At 40.2% G+C, this 21,490-nt stretch overlaps 1 long non-coding RNA gene across 1 annotated transcript; it reads right to left on the reverse strand.

Annotated features, from left to right (window-relative positions):
• Positions 1-5,210: 5,210 nt before the first annotated feature.
• On the reverse strand, positions 5,211-9,487 carry LOC126188999 (uncharacterized). The gene is made up of 3 exons (XR_007537894.1): positions 9,403-9,487; positions 6,782-6,980; positions 5,211-5,287 (listed from the first exon to the last, which is right to left on the reverse strand). It is a non-coding gene; the product is annotated as an uncharacterized LOC126188999 (long non-coding RNA).
• Positions 9,488-21,490: the final 12,003 nt, after the last annotated feature.

Genomic DNA, 21,490 nt, shown 5'->3' on the forward strand with positions numbered 1-21,490 from the left:
TCTACATCGAAAAGTTTAGCCATATTTCGACAAAAACATCCCTTTTTGCTGTCAGTGTACACTACTGTCTACTGCTTGTTTTAGAAAAAATAAAGCTAGTATGGGCTATTTCAAGTAAGTCAAACGCAGTTACAAGGGGGCGGGACACAGCAGACGAATGCCTTGACTAAATAAAAGATGGCGGACAGAACTTCAATTTGCTGGAGGATGCTAAGTTCACCCAACCTGGATATCATGGAGGTAAGAATAAGGGGAGATGGCGCTACGTATTCCAGCCGTACTACGTTATGAAGCCATGGGGGCGTGGCTCGCTGCCATGACACTCTGACCAAAACATTGCCAGTGTGCTATAGCGCTGTGTGTATCAAAGTCGCTGTTTGAACCATATACGCATGTAACATCATTAAATTGATTTTTTCAAAGTTTTTGTTTAAAATAAAATCTCGTAATGGCGAAATTCCGCGTTTCTTCTGATTAAAAATAGTTTTTAATGTAATATTACGAATAGCTAGCCTTCAATGTAAACGATAAAATTTTGTTAATTCAGTAATAAACGTGTATCACAAACTAGGGTTCTTTCTTTACTTATTCATACAATCATCTAATACAATCATCTGATTGGACGAAGCAATGCCAGATTTACAAAAAGTGACGACGTCTTTTCCGATTTTCGTGACATACAAACCAAAACTTTTCAGTTGTTTGAGTTCAGAATGATGTATTGTAGCAGCTATCTACTAATGTGTAACAGACTGATTGTGGTTCTGACCACCACATATATCTGAAGAGGTAACCAAATGATCTGTGTTGTTAATTATTTAAACAATGAAGCAGCAGATAAATAAGTCTGATAAAATAACTCAATATGAGTTATTGTTTAGCCAACAACCTGTCACATTGTGCACAACTTCATTCTGTTGTCAAGTGGAATAGAACTGCGGAGAATCCCAAGAAATATAAATTAGGTGTTTGTTATACACAAAAAAGGTACTTTTAGTTTGGATAACATTGACCCTGAGGAAGAAAACAAAACTCTTTGCCATACAGTTCATACACACTTCAATACATACCCACATTTCTTCTCTTAAGTGGTATGCAGCAGCTCTAGTATGAGACTAGGGCACTTTTTTAGTTAACTAACAAATCAACTGCGGCAGCAGCACTTACATGACATGTCTGTTAGCCAAGGCAGTACAACAGTGTTCCAATTTTCATCTGTTATGGGAGTCATTTTAATATTAGTAAGGAGTTCTGCTTATTGCTTACTTACCTTAGGTTCCAATTTCTTATTTTGGTATGGAAGAGATTTCTTAACTGGGCATAAACCATTCTACATTGAGCTTTGTTTATGTCATTCCCTATTTTATAATTTTCATTCTTTTAAATGCAAGCCTTTCTTGTCAAGCAGACAGTTATTCACAGTGGCACAAAATGAAATGATGAGGGATTGAGACAGATCATGGAGCAAAACTTTACATCATAGTTTGAGAAGTGTGGAATGCCTCAATCAATAAACAGAAGGTTCATTGCTTGCCAGTGACAAAGTTTTACTAACATTGAAACTAGGATTTGCTTTTGAAATAATTGTCCTAATAAAAATATAGGCTATATATTCCTTATTCATTCATAAAAAGTATGGGAACTGGGAATGAAATGAAGTATAAATATTAGGTACTGTATTCAGAATTTTATTCCAGCAAAAAAGCTTTTCTTGATCTGTTATCCACTTTGTGGAATTGCTTGTTACAGGTATACTGAAAAATTATTATGATGTGACTGTTTTCAGTTAACTGACTTTTTCACAAGATTGTGGTATTTAAAAATAACACAGTTCTATGTAAAAAAAGTAGTATATGAAATTGTAACAAAGTCCACATCATTGCTTGTTGAGAATGAAAGAAATGTCTCAGTCTCCTGACTGATACAAGTGTAATACTATTTACCATTCCACATACATATGATTTATCACAGTGGTCTTGCATAAACCAGGAAAGTAGTCAAGCAAACAAACATAAGAAAATATGCAATCATTTATAAAATGTCTTACTACAGATAGAAATGTTGTGGGCTGTAGTTTCTGTACAACACATCGGCTACATTTCAATGGATTAGGGGAGAGACTGCTAGAAAATTTAGTGCCCAATGAAGTAGTGAAAAACCAATAACACTCACCTGCAAACAATACTATCTCTCATTTTTAAGGGTAAGCCACTGTCAGACTAGATCACAAAAAAATATAATTTGTAATGACACACAAGCAAAAACCATAACATACCACACAATGATGGGAATGCATTTTAATGTGCCAAAAATGAGGCAATTCTATTTCTCATTAATATGTTGTCACTCGTGGAAACTTAATTAACAACACTGGCTACAAGATACTACAGCATACTCTGCCAAACAATGGCTAAATATTTCAAAAAGAAATGTATGTCCCATTTGAAAGCACACAGATCACAAGCTATTGCAGAACTAGTACTGCATACTGGTATGGTGGAGTATCAATCACTTGGAAACACTGCACATTATGTAGTTCCAAATGTATGTTTGACGAAGATATATTTCAATGGTATTACACACACACACATAAAATTATAATTGTCTGACCCCATCACACACCAGGAACAAATTTTCATAGATACACTGAATATGCTAGTACTATTAGTTTTAAGATACATACATCACAAACATTTTATAGCTGGTTATAACAACATAGACATAACAGAAAAGGAAGAATGTACATCATTTATTAATTACAATAAGGTTACATTCCCAGTTTGCCTTAATATAATGAGTGCTTTATACAAGATGCCTCACACACTAGACCTCTGTGTACAAATATCAGTTACTGACCTATAAAGAGTACCAGTTTTGTATAGGTTGTCCTGATTTTATTTTCATGCAATGCATCACTTATTCTCTTGGCTGCATGTTTTTGCCGTGTCAGGAGGTATCGTGTGGCAATTGCTTTAATCAGCAGTATCATATGACTGTCCAAGGGATGCTGATTTTTCATGTAGTCTGCTAAATCCTTAAACACTGGCTTGAATATGAATTCACTAAGCACCTCAGACACTCATTGGGAATATGATTTTTCAAAGGAACTTTTGAATTACCTGTAGTATAGCACCTGAACTCTTTTTCTGCACACACACACACACACACACACACAGATGTCAACAACATCATTCGATGGTAAAACCAACCATCTCCTACTCTTTCTATGAATGAGAGAATAAGCAACATGGCTACCATCCCCTCTCAAGATGGATAAACATGGTTCACATTTTAAGGTTTTTTCTAAGTGACACACCACAAATCCAGCAATATATACTACAATATGGACTGCCACTTCAGAGAGATAAGTTCCAGTAGCAAAGTAATCGTGGTCGTTGTCAGTTGTCGCTGCACTATTTTCCGTGCTTAGTAACTGCCACCGTTCCAAAGTGTTATTTATGGGATCTTCAACATTGGAACTGCTGAAAGTAATAATGGGAATATCTTCCAAAGTTATACAATTCCCTCTTTCTGATCCACAGATCTCACTATGAATTAGTAGCCTCTTGTATGCTGCAACAAACTGACGAGCAGTGGGGTTGTTATTCCAACCACCACGACTTCGGATGGCACTAAAAAAGATTTCCAAGTGGTCCTGAGAACATTTGTAAAGAGGTAGAAACTTCAGTAGAGGAGCAGGAGTTTGTGTCCCCACTACTTTTTTATACATGTGTAAAACACTGAATATACACACCAGGAATCCAATAAACCCTGTCCTTCTATTTGAGTCAACAACTCTCATTGTTGAGGAATGGACCAACAGTGAGTTCCTTGATGTACCTCTGTGCCTTTAAAAGAAATCCCTCTACAGCACTAAAATTTGCTGTATTTAATGCCTGCTTGAAACCACTTTGTAAAAGTGTTCTGGAATTGCAGACATCAAAGAGACAGTTGAAAATGTGTATAAATTTTACTGTTGCAGATGCCTGTTCAAAACCTGGGAGTTTCATATCACAACAGTACGGTATGGCATCTGCCACGGAATTGCTAAGCAGCTGAGTAGCCAGTTTCACCATTTTATTTAAAAAAAATTAATGTGACTGGCAGTGATCTTGTTGCCTATGTGGAGCCCTTCCTTGACCTGCAATTTATGTAACAATTCCAAAAAGTGCCAAGAAATGACACCACCTTGCTCATCCCAAAGAAATTTTTTATCTCCTAAAGCGTTGCGCACAAGTTTCAACATCTGTGGAGGGTCTAGGAAAAATGACATTTCATGATCATTCCCTTCAACTGAAAAAGTACTTTTCAAAGTTTCACAATTGAGATTGCAGCCTAAACATCTAGCCATTGACAAATTGCTAGCTGAACCATCACATGTGAGTGAAACAACTTTTACACCACTTTAATTGGCAAGATCAATGCACTGTTTCACTATCTCGGCTTTTTGCTCACCAGTTATACCAGCAGTCAGGAAATACCCAACTGGGAGCTTCCAAGAAGCATTAATAGCCACAAGCATGAGCACAAATGCTTCTTTGGCAATGGGCAAATTATCTGTGTCTACAGATGACCCCATGTCAACATAACCGTAATAGCATGTACCATCAAATTCTACATGTTGCCTGATGGCAATTTCATCAACTACCAAGCTAGATAGAGTTGGAAACTTTGTTTCAAGGTGACAAGCTTCTGCCGTAATTACCTTAAATGCCTCTGATGTGAAACCAGGTGCTCCACCCACACACTGATACCACTTTGTTAAAGTTCTGGGGTGTGGCAAATTTGTATTAAAATAGCGCCTAACATAATTATACGCCCTGTGGGAATAAAAATGCAGTGTTAAGGCAAAGGAGCGCAGTTCTGAGCTGTATGACCTAGGTACAGCCTGTGCCCCAGCTTTCACAGTTTGTCGCTGCAACAAGTCTCTCTGCATTCCAGGTATGCTTTCTAGTATATTTAGTGAACTTTCATCCACAATATGCTTGTCTTTCAGTACCTTAATGATAGCACTCAAAGAAGCCACTTTCTTCTTAAGTCGTTGCTTAGACTGCTGAAGAGTTTTAATTTGTTTTTTGTACTGATCAGTTTTTCTTATGAGGTGTTCACACTTCGTCTTCAGTTCATCACTTTCAGAGGATGTCTGACTACGTTCTGGTGGTCCCGCAGTGTACTCAGGAACAAGAGCAGGAACTACTTCATCCTGCACTCTGCTGACAGCAGCCAAAACTGAAGATGGAAAGGAAGAGCTCTCCTTCTGCAATGGTGGCTTTCTCTTCTTGTCTCCCTAAATGAAATAAATGGATGGATAACATTAAGAACTGTTTTTAACAGATGGTTGAAGGTGTTACAGTCTTTGTCATGAACAGCATGTTACAGCCCACTAATTACGTCTATTCTTAGTCCTTTCCAGAAATATAAATTCTATTTTTCCAGCAACTATTTATCTTGTTCATAAAATACTCATTACTCTAACAAAAACCATTGTTGTGTTCAGCAGACAACTTGAAATGCCTCCCATGTGCGAAGCTACAATTAATACACACTTATTGAAAAAATATAAACTCTGAACATGTAAAATATTTCTGCTGGGGTATCTTGTTTAACTATCACACTGTATCGCTTTGGGTGCTGTCAGTTAACAAGTTCTCAATACAACTGATCCAACAGTTAATGATATAAAATTGTGTGTTATATCTAATTTTGCATTAGTCGTTGGTGCATATTCAATGTTCCACAGTAGTGGATAATATTAACAAGAAGGTGGTGCCACAGCTTTCAATGGAGAATGTCAATGAATAGTGCATCAAACAAAAGAAATGTTCATTGGCTGTGCTTAACCCAAATAGAGAGTTATATTTAACACAGCCCAAGTGTTAATTTCTGTGACTTCGCTAAATAATTATACCAGACAAACTTGTTAGCTTCAGTAGTCTCATAATCTAAACAGTGAACCTGAATGTTCTTCTCAGATATCCTCTTGTGTGCAGAGGCTGATGCTCATCAAAAAGGAGTTTCATAAATTTGTTTCTACATGACAATGTGGAGAGCCAGATTATCTCTTTATAACATACTGTGTAGCTGCAGTAACACTTCAGTGTTCCAGCACCTCCCCTCTTAAATTCTATATACAGCATTGGAATCATTCCTAGGCAAAAGCTATGTGTAAGGACCTAATGAGGTGGAAAGTGAAATTAATGTACTCAAATGACCTGAAGGAATCCTTCAAAAAATCAACATATATAAGTAAAACTAGAGCTGTATCAATTACTCCTAAAACATAACTGCCATTAACTAGCAAAGACAGTGGAATAAAAATGTTGTACAACACAGTAGACCAGACAAAGTGAGACGTTCACAAACTACTGCCTTAAATATTCACATAACTGATAATATTTACTTCACATGTGTATTCAATTACTTTTGGAGTTAGAGCTAAATAATAGCAACTGAAAACTAAGTTAGCTATACCCTCCCTCCAAAGCCCAATAAATACATTTTGTTTGTAATACGTACTGTAACATTTCAGTTGCGTTACACTACTGGGAAACACTGTTCATTACCCCCAATATTTACTGAAATACGGTACATAGAATGGCAAATCTACACAGTGTCCTGTTTAGGCTTATACTTCACGCCAGTTAATGTAGTGTTAGCTTTTAATTTGGTACATGATGAAGACAAAGTGAGTTACTCAACACTTCGATTATCGACGATACGTACATATTATACTGAAACGTGAACTTGAAAACTAAGAATTTAATTCTTTGAATTAACATACCTTTTGCAAATGTTTTGGGTGTGTAGGGAAAACTGATGATACAGCATTTTCACGCAGCCTTGCTGTTGAGAGAGAAGTTTGGTCTATGTCCTCTTCTCGAAAATGCTCAGAACATATAATGCTCCATTTAGACGCACGTCAATTCTTCCTCCTCACGGCATTCTCCCACAGAGCTTTCTGACTTTCATTTTTAGGAAATCTAAAACCATACAGGAGAAAAATACGCTATAGTACAAGTACCGATGTAGCACACGTTCGTTCACAATGAAGTTGTAAAATCACACTTAACGAGACAACTTACACATGAAACGTTATTCCCTTCGATTTCGCATCGCAATCAGAACGATTCGTACATCCGAACACCACACAAGTCACCATAATAGCGCAAAATCCTTCCAAAAGCAAGCGACAAGCCTATGCACACAAGCTTATAGCAGCAATGTTTTGGTCAGATTGAGATGGCTACCCTCAGCTTCACATAGCTTCGCAGCTGTGACATCACGGCGTCTCCCTCTATTCTTACCTCCATGCTGGATATGATGTGACGTCATTTTGACGTAACCATGGAGGTAAGAATAAGGGGAGATGGCGCTACGTATCCCAGCCGTACTACGTTTTGAAGCCATGGTGGCGTGGCTTGCTGCCATGACACTCTGACCAAAACATTGCCAGTGCGCTGTAGCGCTGCGTGTATTACAGTCGCTAATTGCACCATGTACGCATGTAACGTCATCAGATTGGTTGTTTCAAAGTTTTTGTTTAAAATAAAATCTCGTAAAGGCGAAATTCCGCATTTCTTCTGATTAAAAATAGTTTTTAATGTAATATTACGAATAGCTAGCCTTCAATGTAAACGATACAATTTTGTTAATTCGGTAATAAACGTGTATCACAAATTGAATTATAGAAACTGAAAACCAAGTTAGCTATACCCTCCCTCCATAGCCCCATCAATACATCTTGTTTGTAATACGTACTGGGACATTTCAGTTACGTTAAGGCCCGTCCACACGCAACGATCTGTCTGCGCAAATGTCTGCGCACATCACATCTGCGCAGACAGATCGTTGCGTGTGGATAGAAGATTTGCACCAATCTGAGGTGTGTGCAAACCTGGAAGTTGGAGTTGGAGGTTTGAGCGAAACCTCTCAAATCTGTGGGTTCAAACCACATCTGCGCAGACAAGTTGGAGCGTGTGGACAGGAGATCGCCGCAAATCTGGCACGAAACGTCTGTTTGCTCAGTCTAGTGTTTGTATTTGTGCGCACAGGGCATTAAAATGGCTGATACTCCTCAGTGTTCTCGAGAGTTTGTAAGTGAATTCATTGAAATATATAGAAACCACCCATGTTTGTGGAAGATTAAAAGTAAAGAATATAGTGACCGAGACAAAAAGACAGCAGCATACAATGCTCTAATTGAAATATTGCGGGCAGTTGACGCCTCGGCAAACAGAGAAACGGTAATTAAAAAAAAAATTCGTTGCGAACTGGCGAAATTATTTGCGGATGGATGTCGAAACTTATAATTATCTCTTAAAGCTTGTAACCCCTCATATTATGAGAAAAGGTACTTGTATGAGAAGGGCAATTTCTCCTCATGAACGGCTGGCAGTAACATTAAGATTCCTAGCAACAGGAAGGAGCTACAAGGATTTGGAATTTTCAACTGCAATATCGAAACAAGCGTCGAGTAAAATAATACCCAACACATTTGCAGCTATTTACGCTCTCCTGAAGGATGATTCATGAAGGCAAGTCAAGTAAATTAAGTCTGTCAGCGAACTGTTTACCGAAAAGAGTTATCCAAAGTTCAGAAATCTAGAAGATCTGGTGTAAGAGTAGATCAAGTATACCAGCCAATGTTATGGTATTTTGATCTGCTTGGCTTTCTTAGTGATCAAAAAACGCCAAGACCAAGCAGGAGTACAATTGAAGATGAAATTGGAATGTCAATGTGCCAGGAAATGGAACACGAAGTAATGTAAAACAAAACAGGTTCGCCCTGCAACTCTCGCACTAAATGTACGTGAGAAAACTGCTTTCGCTTTAGCAGCCACTGTCTACACCATTTTCACCACTTTCTCTGTTTCCTGCGGTTGGTCTGAATGTTTTTTGCAACACAAGCTGCGAACACAGACTACAATAGAACTTCCTACATTTCTATATTTCAAAATAACTGAATTAAATTTTTGACGTTTACGGTGAGCGTAATCGTTTGCCACTGATATTTCTCTTCTACACCGACAGATGGCGGGCGAGTAGTAGATTGGGGTTTGTGTCGTGTGAACACACCACATTTGCAGCGATCTTTTGCATGTACAGACATCTGCGCCGATGTCTGCGCAGACAGATCGTTGCGTGTGGACCGGGCTTTACACTACTGGGAACCACTGTTCATTACCAGCAATATTTACTGAAATACGGTACATAGAATGGCAAATCTAAACAGTGTCCTGTTTAGGCCTATACTTTACGCCAGTTAATGTAGTGTTAGCTTTTAATTTGGTACGTGATCAAGACAAAGTGAGTTACTCAACACTTCGATTATCAACGATACGTACATATTATACTGAAACGTGAACTTGAAAACTAAGAATTTAATTCTTTGAATTAACATACCTTTTGCAAATGTTTTGGGTGTGTAGGCAAAACTGATGGTACAGCATTTTCTCGGATCCTTACTGTTGAAAGGGAAGTACGGTCTGTCCTCTTCTCGGAAATGCTGAGAACATATAGTGCTCCATTTAGACGCACGCCAATTCTTCCTCCTCACGGCATTCTCCCACAGAGCATTCCGACTTTCATTTTTAGGAAATCTAAAATCGTACAGGAGAAAAACACGCTATAGTACAAGTACCGATGTAGCACACGTTCGTTCACAATGAAGTTGTAAAATCACACTTAACGAGACAACTTACACATGAAACGTTATTCCCTTCGATTTCGCATCGCAATCAGAACGATTCGTACATCCGAACACCACACAAGTCACCATAATAGCGCAAAATCCTTCCAAAAGCGAGCGACAAGCCTATGCACACAAGCTTACAGCAGCAATGTTTTGGTCGGATTGAGATGGCTACCCTCGGCTTCACATGGCTTCACAGCTGTGACGTCACGGCGTCTCCCCCTATTCTTACCTCCATGGACGTAACACGCTTTAGTCGATTAACACACCTATCGACTTTTACGAACGTTCGAGATTCTAAACTGTCGTCAGCTAGTGGTTTGTTTTGACACGTGCGATTCTGATAAAAGCTCAGTGTGGCAGCGTATATGTATTTCGCCAAAATAAAAGTAAAAGAGCTGGATATTAATAGAAATATTCCTGACCGTGGCCTTGAAAACACCACGGACAACACGTTTCGTAAAAAAGTGAAGTCTTCTTATGTCCTGACCAGATTAGATTGTGTGATTGTTGTATTGAACGCTTACACCGAAAATAATATTTATTTATTATCAATATTTTAGTATGGTTTCATACAATTGGTTTTGTCAGTACATATTAGATTGTAGCAGCATACTCTTGCTGACTTTTTTTTTCTTAATTTATATAGCTGAAAGAGAACTCGTGCAAGTTTGTTAGCTAAGTAATTTATATGTCCATCCCAAGATAGTCTTTTATCAACCATAATTCCAAGTAATTTTATACTCAGACCGCAGAGACAGGTACCTTAGTCTCCAGTAACTACTGGTGTGTAGAATGATTGAATTTCGAACTTAAAAAGAAAAATCGTCGACCGGAGATGAAATACGAGGGGAAGTGGATTTCTCAATGTAATCTTAACGAAAGGTTAGTGTCTTGACACATCTAAAGATTTTGGCTGCTGAGTGCTTCTTCTCACCGAGTACAAATAACCGACACACTTCAGCTGGGTCAGAAGTACATCAATTTCTGCTTGAGATTCACAATAACCACACAATTGCCCGTCGTCATCGATGCTGAACTCTTTCAGATTTTCTCTCATTAGTCTCTCGAATGCTGAACACATAATTAGAGACGAGCAAACGAAAAACAACGCACAGGACACAAACACAGTACAATACACGATTTAAACGCAAGGAACGCAAAACACATTTCAACGAATGGTGCAGAGCACAGCGCTACAGCCCGTTCCACACGCAACGATCTGTCTGCGCAGACATCGGCGCAGATATCTGTACATGCAAAAGATCGCTGCAAATGTGGTGTGTTCACACGACACAAACCCCAATCTACTACTCGCCCGCCATCTGTCGGTGTAGAAAAGAAATATCAGTGGCAAGCGACTACGCACCCCTCAACCCTCAAAAATTTAATTCAGTTATTTTGAAATATAGAAATGGAGCAAGTTCTGTTGTGGTCTGTGTTCGCAACTTGTGTTGCAAAAAACATTCAGACCAACCGCAGGAAACAGAGAAAGCGGTCAAAATGGTGTAGACAGTGGCTGCTAAAGCGAAAGCAGTTTTCTCACGTAAATTTACTGCGAGATTTACAGGGCGATTCTTAAGAAAGCCAAGCAGATCAAAATACCATAACGTTGGCTGGTATACTTGATCTACTCCTACACCAGATCTTCTAGATTTCTGAACTTTGGATAACTCTTTTCGGTAAACAGTTCGCAAATGAATTTATTTTTTGTATTACTGTTTCTCTGTTTGCCGAGGTGTCAACTGCCCGCAGTTTTCCAATTAGAGCATTGTATGATGCTGTCTTTTTGTCTTGGTCACTATATTCTTTACTTTTAATCTTTCACAAACATGGGTGGTTTCTATATATTTCAATGAATCACTAACAAACTCTCGAGAACACGGACGAGTATCAGCCATTTTAATGCCCTGTGCGCACAAATACAAACACTAGACTGAGCAAACAGCTGTTTCGCGCCAGATTTGCGGCGATCTCCTGTCCACACGCTCCAACTTGTCTGCGCAGATGTGGTTTGAACCCACAGATTTGAGAGGTTTCGCTCAAACCTCCAACTCCAACTTCCGGGTTTGCACACACCTCAGGTTGGTGCAAATCTTCTGTCCACACGCAACGATCTGTCTGCTCAGATGTGATGTGCGCAGACATTTGCGCAGATAGATCGTTGCGTGTGGACGTGCCTTACCCTGTCACAACCACTCGAAAGTTCACAAAAGTCGAATAGTCGATATACGGTTTCTGTCGTTTTTCGATGTAGCGTGTATACGTCATAATGACGTCACATCGTATCCAAGTCCGGCGAACTTAGCATCCTCCCAATTTGCTTCAAACATGGCGGACCTATAGCCACTCTATGAAATTTTAACTCGTTGTGGTAATCAGTCTAACATAACAGTCGCGACACTTCGCCTCTATTTTGTTGCTACAGCGCCCCAAGCGGCCGGTAGGTTGAACTGTGAGTTCGGCACGATCGTGAAAGCGAATAGTGATTGTTTATTTGGATTTATACAATGGTTTTTACCATCGGGAGCGTGTGTAGCGCCATAAATTGCAGCAAAAACAGGAAGAAGACACCACAGCTGTCTTTTTTTAGGTTTCCTAAGGATCCTGGGAGGTATATACTATCATGTTACTAAACTGTATCGTCAGGATTCACTTGCAAACTATATGTGTATAAATGATGAATGTTTCGTTTTAGGAGCAGAAAATGGCTAGTTAATAGCAGACGAGAAGACCTTATGAAGAAAGACCCAGTTTACCTGTATAATAATATTAGCTTTTGTTCGCTACATTTCGAACAAAACCGGTTCATGAACGCAGACAATATCAAACTCGTTTGGAATGCAGTACCCACAAATAAACCCCCTCAACTGACGATGAAGAAGAAACTGCCACAAAGATTCGACAGTCAATCTAAAGCTGTAAAACAGTCCTATGACACAGAAGCAGCCAGTTCGACTCTCTATGTATCAGTGCCGGATTCGTGTGAATCATCAACACAGACCTGGTTTGACGATGAAGTGGTTAAATTAAGTGCAGCTGTTCGTGTCTTACAAAAGCGTGTGAAGTGTCAGAATGTGCTACTATTACAGGACAAGGAAAGTGCCTACAGACAGATTGTTTGAAAATTATTCAAATATTCGGTTTTTCGTGAAATGTAATGTAAACAGCTCATTATAGTGTTTTCAGTATATGTCTCCCACTATTTGGCAGTTGCTTGTCCCACTTAGAATAATATAAAGATGAAGGTCGTACTTGTGGCAACAGGTGACAATGACAAACACAGTAAGCCTACAGAACGATAAACGAGCTGTCGATCGCTTTTGCATGTAGAGGTACGTGTCTGTGCTTCTTACATGTCAATCTGTGTGTTTATATTCTTTTGATATCAACGTGGTAAGCTGCAATTCTGTCCAATGTCACAAGTGTTTCTTGACGAATGTGTTGTTGTTGTTGTTTTGGGGGAAAGAGACCAAACGGCGAGGTCATCGGCCTCATCGGTTGGGGGAAGGACGGGAAAGGAAGTCGGCCGTGCCCTTTCAAAGGAACCATCCCGGCATTTGCCTGGAGCGATTTAGGGAAATCACGGATAACATAAATCAGTATGGCCGGATGCGGGATTGAACCGTAGTCCTCCCGAATGCGAGTCCAGTGTGCTAACCACTGAATGTGTTGTAGCTTGCCACTCTATTCATGGTTTTTGTCCATACTTGCGCATATTTTAGAATCATTTTAGAAACATATATGCCTTCTGATACTACACAAACTCTTGGAAGCAAGAAAATAACTCGAATAAATCGGAAATTACGTAGGAAATGGATGCAAACAAACATTATGCTTACGACGCGTCTGACGCTCATCTTACCCGCCGCTTGGAGCGCTAGGTCGCCCCATCTGTCAACCGGCAACAACTTTTACAGCAGTGACCAGCGACTGTGGTGGTAACAGAGACTAAACTCTAGCGACAGCGAAACATGGGAAGTGAAGTAGTTCACAGTAGTTACCATATCCAGTTGAAGGAGCTGCGATTATTATCTTTGAAGACGAAATTTTTGGCGGGCCGGGCAGAAAGATCTGTGTTTGTTATTGTTTTCGTCGAGGTGGTAGTAATTAAGGTAATAGGCTTTGTGGTATTGTGATTTCTAAGAGACGAAAAGCGGAACGCAAAATTGTTGGACAGGAAACGTAATATACATTCGCATTCTGGGAGGCAAACAGGCTGATCGGTTAAAATGATTGTGGTTAGAATATCGTATTTTCCAATAGAATATAAATGTGTAGAAGTTATTTAATACAGAGACGTATGTACTGAAGCTGCATGTGTAGTGTTGTGCTTATGAACGTTATAAACGGCAGATTTAGCTCTATAGCTGTGTGGTATGCAACTTAGTACTTTTGTAGTGGCTGTTGGAAGACTTCTTCAAAGGTAACACTCGTTTAAACATGTTGAGATATTAAGTAATGGAGTTGTTGAACTTTATTTTTAGTCACGGAAGTATACAGCGTTGAGGCTCGCTTAAAACAGGAAGAGAAATGCAGCAAAACTGGAGATACTGTGGGAAATTCGCATTTGCAAAACAAGATCCTGATATAACCGGTAAAGATTCATATGAATGTCTCGTCTAACATCCAGAAAATTCGCAAATCTAATCAGTGTCTAGTAAACTCACACTTCATTACTAATCATAAGTACGTACTAGGGAGTAAATGGTTTAGGATGTAAGTATTAGAATTTCAATGTTAGAGTGGACAGTTTTTAGATCTACCCGCGCTGCTTAGAAAGAGAGAGTGTGCTCCCTGCCGCCGTTGGATAAGCAGCTGCAGCAGAAAGTCGTATACTCCTAGCTCACTCATTTGTTACATAGTTTAATTCTTAATTTCTTTGTGTGTTTTTGGTACTTGCATTGTTTAATTCATAAATTTAGGGCGTATTATAGTATTTGAGAGTTGTAGCATCGCGTTTTAGTACTCGAATAGTGTTAAATCGCGTAGTCTCCTTCCGCCGCCAAGCAGTGTGTCAGCATTACTGCATTTACTAGGCAATCTTGTATTTTAATAACCGTTTCAATTTTGTGTCGTTTTGTTTGCGCTCTCTGTAGATTAGTTCAGACGTTCTTTGCACAACAGTTTTTAGCATGGATAGGGACTGCAACTGCTGTGTTTGGATGCAGGCTGAGTTGGCATCCCTTCGCTCCCAGCTTCAGGCAGTGTTGGCTTCGGTCACACAGCTTGAGGCTGTTGCCAATGGGCATCACTGTGGGGGTCCGGATGGGGGTTTGTTGGGGACGGCCAGCTCGTCCCACGCATCCCCCGATCGGACTACGACTGTGGTTGCCCGGGATACTGCCCACATTGAGGCTGATCCCTCACCTGTGGTAGAGTGGGAGGTCGTCTCAAGGTGTAGCAGGGGGCGAAAGACATTCCGGAGGGCTGAACGGAAGGCCTCTCCAGTTTGTCTGACGAACCGGTTTCAGGCTCTGTCTCAGGCTGATACTGATCTTCGGCCTGACATGGCTGCTTGTCCTGTTCCAGAGGTTGCCCCTCAGTCTGCAAGATCCGGGCAGTCGCAGACGGTGGGCTTACTGGTAGTTGGGAGCTCCAACGTCAGGCGCGTAATGGGGCCCCTTAGGGATATGGCAGCAAGGGAGGGGAAGAAAACCAAAGTGCACTCCGTGTGCATACCGGGGGGAGTCATTCCAGATGTGGAAAGGGTCCTTCCGGATGCCATGAAGGGTACAGGGTGCACCCATCTGCAGGTGGTCGCTCATGTTGGCACCAATGATGTGTGTCGCTATGGATCGGAGGAAAACCTCTCTGGCTTCCGGCGGCTATCTGATTTGGTGAAGACTGCCAGTCTCGCTAGCGGGATTAAAGCAGAGCTCACCATCTGCAGCATCGTCGACAGGACTGACTGCGGACCTTTGGTACAGAGCCAAGTGGAGGGTCTGAATCAGAGGCTGAGACGGTTCTGCGACCGTGTGGGCTGCAGATTACTCGACTCGCACCATAGGGTGGTGGGGTTTCGGGTTCCGCTGGATAGGTCAGGAGTCCACTACATGCAACAAGCGGCTACACGGGTAGCAGGGGTTGTGTGGCGTGGGCTGGGCGGTTTTTTAGGTTAGATGGCCTCGGGCAAGTGCAGAAAGGGCAACAGCCTCAACGGGTGCGGGGCAAAGTCAGGACATGCGGGGACCAAGCAGCAATCGGTATTGTAATTGTAAACTGTCGAAGCTGCGTTGGTAAAGTACCGGAACTTCAAGCGCTGATAGAAAGCACCGAAGCTGAAATCGTTATAGGTACAGAAAGCTGGCTGAAGCCAGAGATAAATTCTGCCGAAATTTTTACAAAGGCACAGACGGTGTTTAGAAAGGATAGATTGCATGCAACTGGTGGTGGAGTGTTCGTCGCTGTTAGTAGTAGTTTATCCTGTAGTGAAGTAGAAGTGGATAGTTCCTGTGAATTATTACGGGTGGAGGTTACACTCAACAACCGAGCTAGGTTAATAATTGGCTCCTTTTACCGACCCCCGACTCGGCAGCATTAGTGGCAGAACAACTGAGAGAAAATTTGGAATACATTTCACATAAATTTTCTCAGCATGTTTTGGTCTTAGGTGGAGATTTCAATTTACCAGATATAGACTGGGACACTCAGATGTTTAGGACAGGTGGTAGGGACAGAGCATTGAGTGACATTATACTGAGTGCACTATCCGAAAATTACCTCGAGCAATTAAACAGAGAACCGACTCGCGGAGATAACATCTTGGACCTACTGATAACAAACACCCGAACTTTTCGACTCTGTAAGTGCAGAACAGGGAATCAGTGATCATAAGGCCGTTGCAGCATCCCTGAATATGGAAGTTAATAGGAATATAAAAAAAGGGAGGAAGGTTTATCTGTTTAGCAAGAGTAATAGAAAGCAGATTTCAGACTACCTAACAGATCAAAACGAAAATTTCTGTTTCGACACTGACAATGTTGAGTGTTTATGGAAAAAGTTCAAGGCAATCGTAAAATGCGTTTTAGACAGGTACGTGCCAAGTAAAACTGTGAGGGACGGTAAAAACCCACCGTGGTTCAACAACAAAGTTAGGAAACTACTGCAAAAGCAAAGAGAGCTTCACTCCAAGTTTAATCGCAGCCAAAACCTCTCAGACAAACAGAAGCTAAACGATGTCAAAGTTAGCGTAAGGAGGGCTATGCGTGAAGCATTCAGTGAATTCGAAAGTAAAATACTAGGTACCGACTTGACAGAAAATCCTAGGAAGTTCTGGTCTTACGTTAAATCAGTAAGTGGCTCGAAACATCATGTCCAGACACTCCGGGATGATGATGGCATTGAAACAGAGGATGACAAGCGTAAAGCTGAAATACTAAACACCTTTTTCCAAAGCTGTTTCACAGAGGAAGACCGCACTGCAGTTCCTTCTCAAAATCCTCGCACCAACGAAAAAATGGCAGACATCGAAATAAGTGTCCAAGGAATAGAAAAGCAACTGAAATCACTCAACAGAGGGAAGTCCACTGGACCTGACGGGATACCAATTCGATTCTACACAGAGTACGCGAAAGAACTTGCCCCCCTTCTAACAGCCGTGTACCGCAAGTCTCTAGAGGAACAGAAGGTTCCAAATGATTGGAAAAGAGCACAGGTAGTCCCAGTCTTCAAGAAGGGTCGTCGAGCAGATGCGCAAAACTATAGACCTATATCTCTGACGTCGATCTGTTGTAGAATTTTAGAACATGTGTTTTGCTCGAGTATCATGTCGTTTTTGGAAACTCAGAATCTACTATGTAGGAATCAACATGGATTCCGGAAACAGCGATCGTGTGAAACCCAACTCGCTTTATTTGTTCATGAGACCCAGAAAATATTAGATACAGGCTCCCAGGTAGATGCTATTTTCCTTGACTTCCGGAAGGCGTTCGATACAGTTCCGCACTGTCGCCTGATAAACAAAGTAAGAGCCTACGGAATATCAGACCAGCTGTGTGGCTGGATTGAAGAGTTTTTAGCAAACAGAACACAGCATGTTGTTATCAACGGAGAGACGTCTACAGACATTAAAGTAACCTCTGGCGTGCCACAGGGGAGTGTTATGGGACCATTGCTTTTCACAATATATATAAATGACCTAGTATATAGTGTTGGAAGTTCCATGTGGCTTTTTGCGGATGATGCTGTAATATACAGAGAAGTTGCAGCATTAGAAAATTGTAGCGAAATGCAGGAAGATCTGTAGTGGATAGGCACTTGGTGCAGGGAGTGGCAACTGACCCTTAACATAGACAAATGTAATGTATTGCGAATACATAGAAAGAAGGATCCTTTATTGTATGATTATATGATAGCGGAACAAACACTGGTAGCAGTTACTTCTGTAAAATATCTGGCAGTATGCATACGGAACGATTTGAAGTGGAATGATCATATAAAATTAATTGTTGGTAAGGCAGGTACCAGGTTGCGATTCATTGGGAGAGTCCTTAGAAAATGTAGTCCATCAACAAAGGAGGTGGCTTACAAAACACTCGTTCGACCTATACTTGAGTATTGCTCATCAGTGTGGGATCCGTACCAGATCGGGTTGACGGAGGAGATAGAGAAAATCCAAAGAAGAGCGGCGCGTTTCGTCACAGGGTTATTTGGTAACCGTGATAGCGTTACGGAGATGTTTAACAAACTCAAGTGGCAGACTCTGCAAGAGAGGCGCTCTGCATCGCGGTGTAGCTTGCTCGCCAGGTTTCAAGAAGGTGCGTTTCTGGATGAGGTATCGAATATATTGCTTCCCCCTACTTATACCTCCCGAGGAGATCACGAATGTAAAATTAGAGAGATTAGAGTGCGCACAGAGGCTTTCAGACAGTCGTTCTTCCCGCGAACCATACGCGACTGGAACAGGAAAGGGAGGTAATGACAGTGGCACGTAAAGTGCCCTCCGCCAAACACCGTTGGGTGGCTTGTGGAGTATAAATGTAGATGTAGATGTAGAAAGAAAATGCTGTAGGACAGATTAAATAAAAGAATTCTGTTTGTGGGACAGTACAGTGATAACATCTCTTAAGTGCAAAGTAGGCAGTACTGGTGTTCTTGGGTTGAAGCAAACACATGCAAACTCTGAACAAATGTTCCAACAGTAATTAAGTTTCATTCTTGAGAATTTAGGCCTGTTTTCTTGCCAATTGGCAGTCATTGCCTCATCACTATTTCCTACCTGAGGCTAACTTGAGGTTATTCGCACAAGGTCAGGTGCTGATGCTACACCCATCTGCTTTGACCCGTAATGTCATGGTGAGCCTTAATGTTTTTCAGTCTTTGTGTTTGTAGATTGTGTGTTGTAGTATTTGGTGGCTCTGTGTTGTGCTGTATGTTTGTTAGTGAGTAGTTTGACATGAATTGAATGTTTCATGTTGGTATTGAAAGAATTAGTGCTGGCCCTCTGGTGAGTTACTTTGAATCTACATATTTTGGCTGATGGATTCATTTTTTTGTCTGGAAATATTAATGCCGTGTGTTTCTGGTGGTCGAAGATTTAATATTTTCCTTTTTTCTGTGTTGAAGAATATATAGATATTTATGAGTAGCTCATTGCTTGTTGCAATGAGTCAAGTTGTTTGCATGTATTGAGATTGGTGGTAGTGAAAGTTTTCATGAATTTTTGGGGTTTCCTTGTTAGTGTTTGGTAATTGTTGGAGTGTTATTGGTAGGTATCTTGGGTACTGATGTACCATCGTTGTTTAGGATACATTTCTGATATTAGTCATGTGAACATGGTTTGGTTTGTTGTACTGAGAACTTTGGTTTATATAGAGTAAGTGAAAGTGTTGTATCTAGGGCTTTGCTTGAGCTTTGTGGGTGATGTGCAATTTACAACACCATGTTTTAGAGTGGTTGGTTCCTGGTATTGAGGGCTTTATTGGAGCTTTGTAGATCAAGTGAAAATTGTGTTGAGTTTCTGAGTTCTGTATGGGTTACTGGTATTGAGGTCTTCATTTGACAGATATAGGTCACGTGAAATTTAGAACACCAATAGTTTTCTTTTTTGTTAAGTTTTGTGTATTTTGTTTGCTTGATTTTTGGGTGAATATTTGTTTTGCAGTGATGTCATTATGTTTGAAATAATGTGCCCCCTGTTGATAGCATTACTGGTCAAAACAGGCAGGTGGAGTCATGACTTTACACCAACCACCTTTTGTAATTGAGAAGTAGGTCACTTTATATAAACTGATTTTGTTCTTCGGATATAGTTTGTGTGTGTGTTGATTAGTTAAAAATAATGCTCTGTTTCAAGTACCATTGGTCTGTTTCTATCAAAATGGTGTAAAATAGTTTCGATTTACACTCTGTGTCTTTGTTTATGGCTACATACTGGCTATTTACAGATTACCAGTTTGCTTAATGGCTGAAAAGTAATGATAATGAACATATTGGTCTCTGTCACTGCTCATGTTGCTGTTACAGAATGTTTACATCTACTTTTAACTAGCACAAGCAATCATTGTAGTCTTTTTATACCATGAGGTTTTTGTTAAATATCCATCTTTAGAGCAGAAGTTGTCAGAAGAAGCATTTTCAGTTCAGATTTAAAGTTTTGTAAATGTTTACAGTAGCCAGTTGCCTTTGGGTCTATTCTTCAGTTTCTATTTACCATGACTGGTTTCAAATTAACAAACAATTTATCATCAGATGGTACATATTTATTGCATATTTGCAGCATTCTTGTGACTTATGTAGTTATGGCTAGAGAACAAAACGTATATGCACCAAATGTGGTTAGAAATATGTACAGTTCACACCCGGCCACAGCTGCACAACTCCAACAAAGGTGCAAACATGCAATAAATATGTACCATCTGATGATAGTGATTCAAAAATAATACAAAATGTGACTGACAGTAATTTCTGGAAAGTTTTTTCTCCTTCCTCCCACCTCTCAGATTATATTTGTGGGACAGTAATAAAAAGCTTTTGCAGCTATTGTTGAACGCTTTTGTGAACCTCTAGCAGACTTGGTGATAAACAATTATTATGTTTTCTTCTAAATTTTGATTAAAATAACCTCTTGGTTGACAGACAGCTATGGTGGTGCAGGGTCGTTCATTATATACATCATTCCACATACTTAGAACAAGCAAGAGCTGCACATACAATGCAAATAGAGCAAAACATACATTCAGATTACTTTTATTGTTGTCGTTGCCAGCAGCAGTGGGAAGTACATCAGTGGGGATGGTGGATAGGGCAACAGTTGGCTCTCGGCTTCCTGTGCATCGTACTACAGCTGAGTAAGCTGTGTGGTGCCTAAAAATTCAGTCATTATAGCGGGCACATAGGTGTCAAGAAAGAACGGCCGTTGGCTGACTCTTAGTCACTGCCACAATCACAGTTATTTTAATCAAGGCGTAGCGTGATCGTGAAAAAATCAGTTCAAGCTGAAATTTGATCTGCACTATCAATACAAGGCAGAAATATAACTTTTGTGTAAACTTTGCATCCTTATCTAGGATTGTACTATTGCATGAAGATATTTGAGAAGCTCCCATCTAACATACAACAAGTAATTAGTTATCTCAGCAAATTCAAAGGAAAATTTAAATCATATGTCATTAGTGACTCCTTCCGCTGATTATCTTAGTGCAAGGATTTGATTCCTTCTTTAGATGGATGGGAGGTAGTGTATTGTAAACTGTCCTATGTAATTACATATTTAGGTTACTGTTTTCTTTGAAAAATACTTGATTAATGAAGTAAATATTAATTTTGTTATAAGACATCCTGCAGCTACCTAATATA

Source organism: Schistocerca cancellata, chromosome 5, assembly GCF_023864275.1.
Source record: "Schistocerca cancellata isolate TAMUIC-IGC-003103 chromosome 5, iqSchCanc2.1, whole genome shotgun sequence".
Taxonomy (NCBI): Eukaryota; Metazoa; Arthropoda; class Insecta; order Orthoptera; family Acrididae; genus Schistocerca; species Schistocerca cancellata.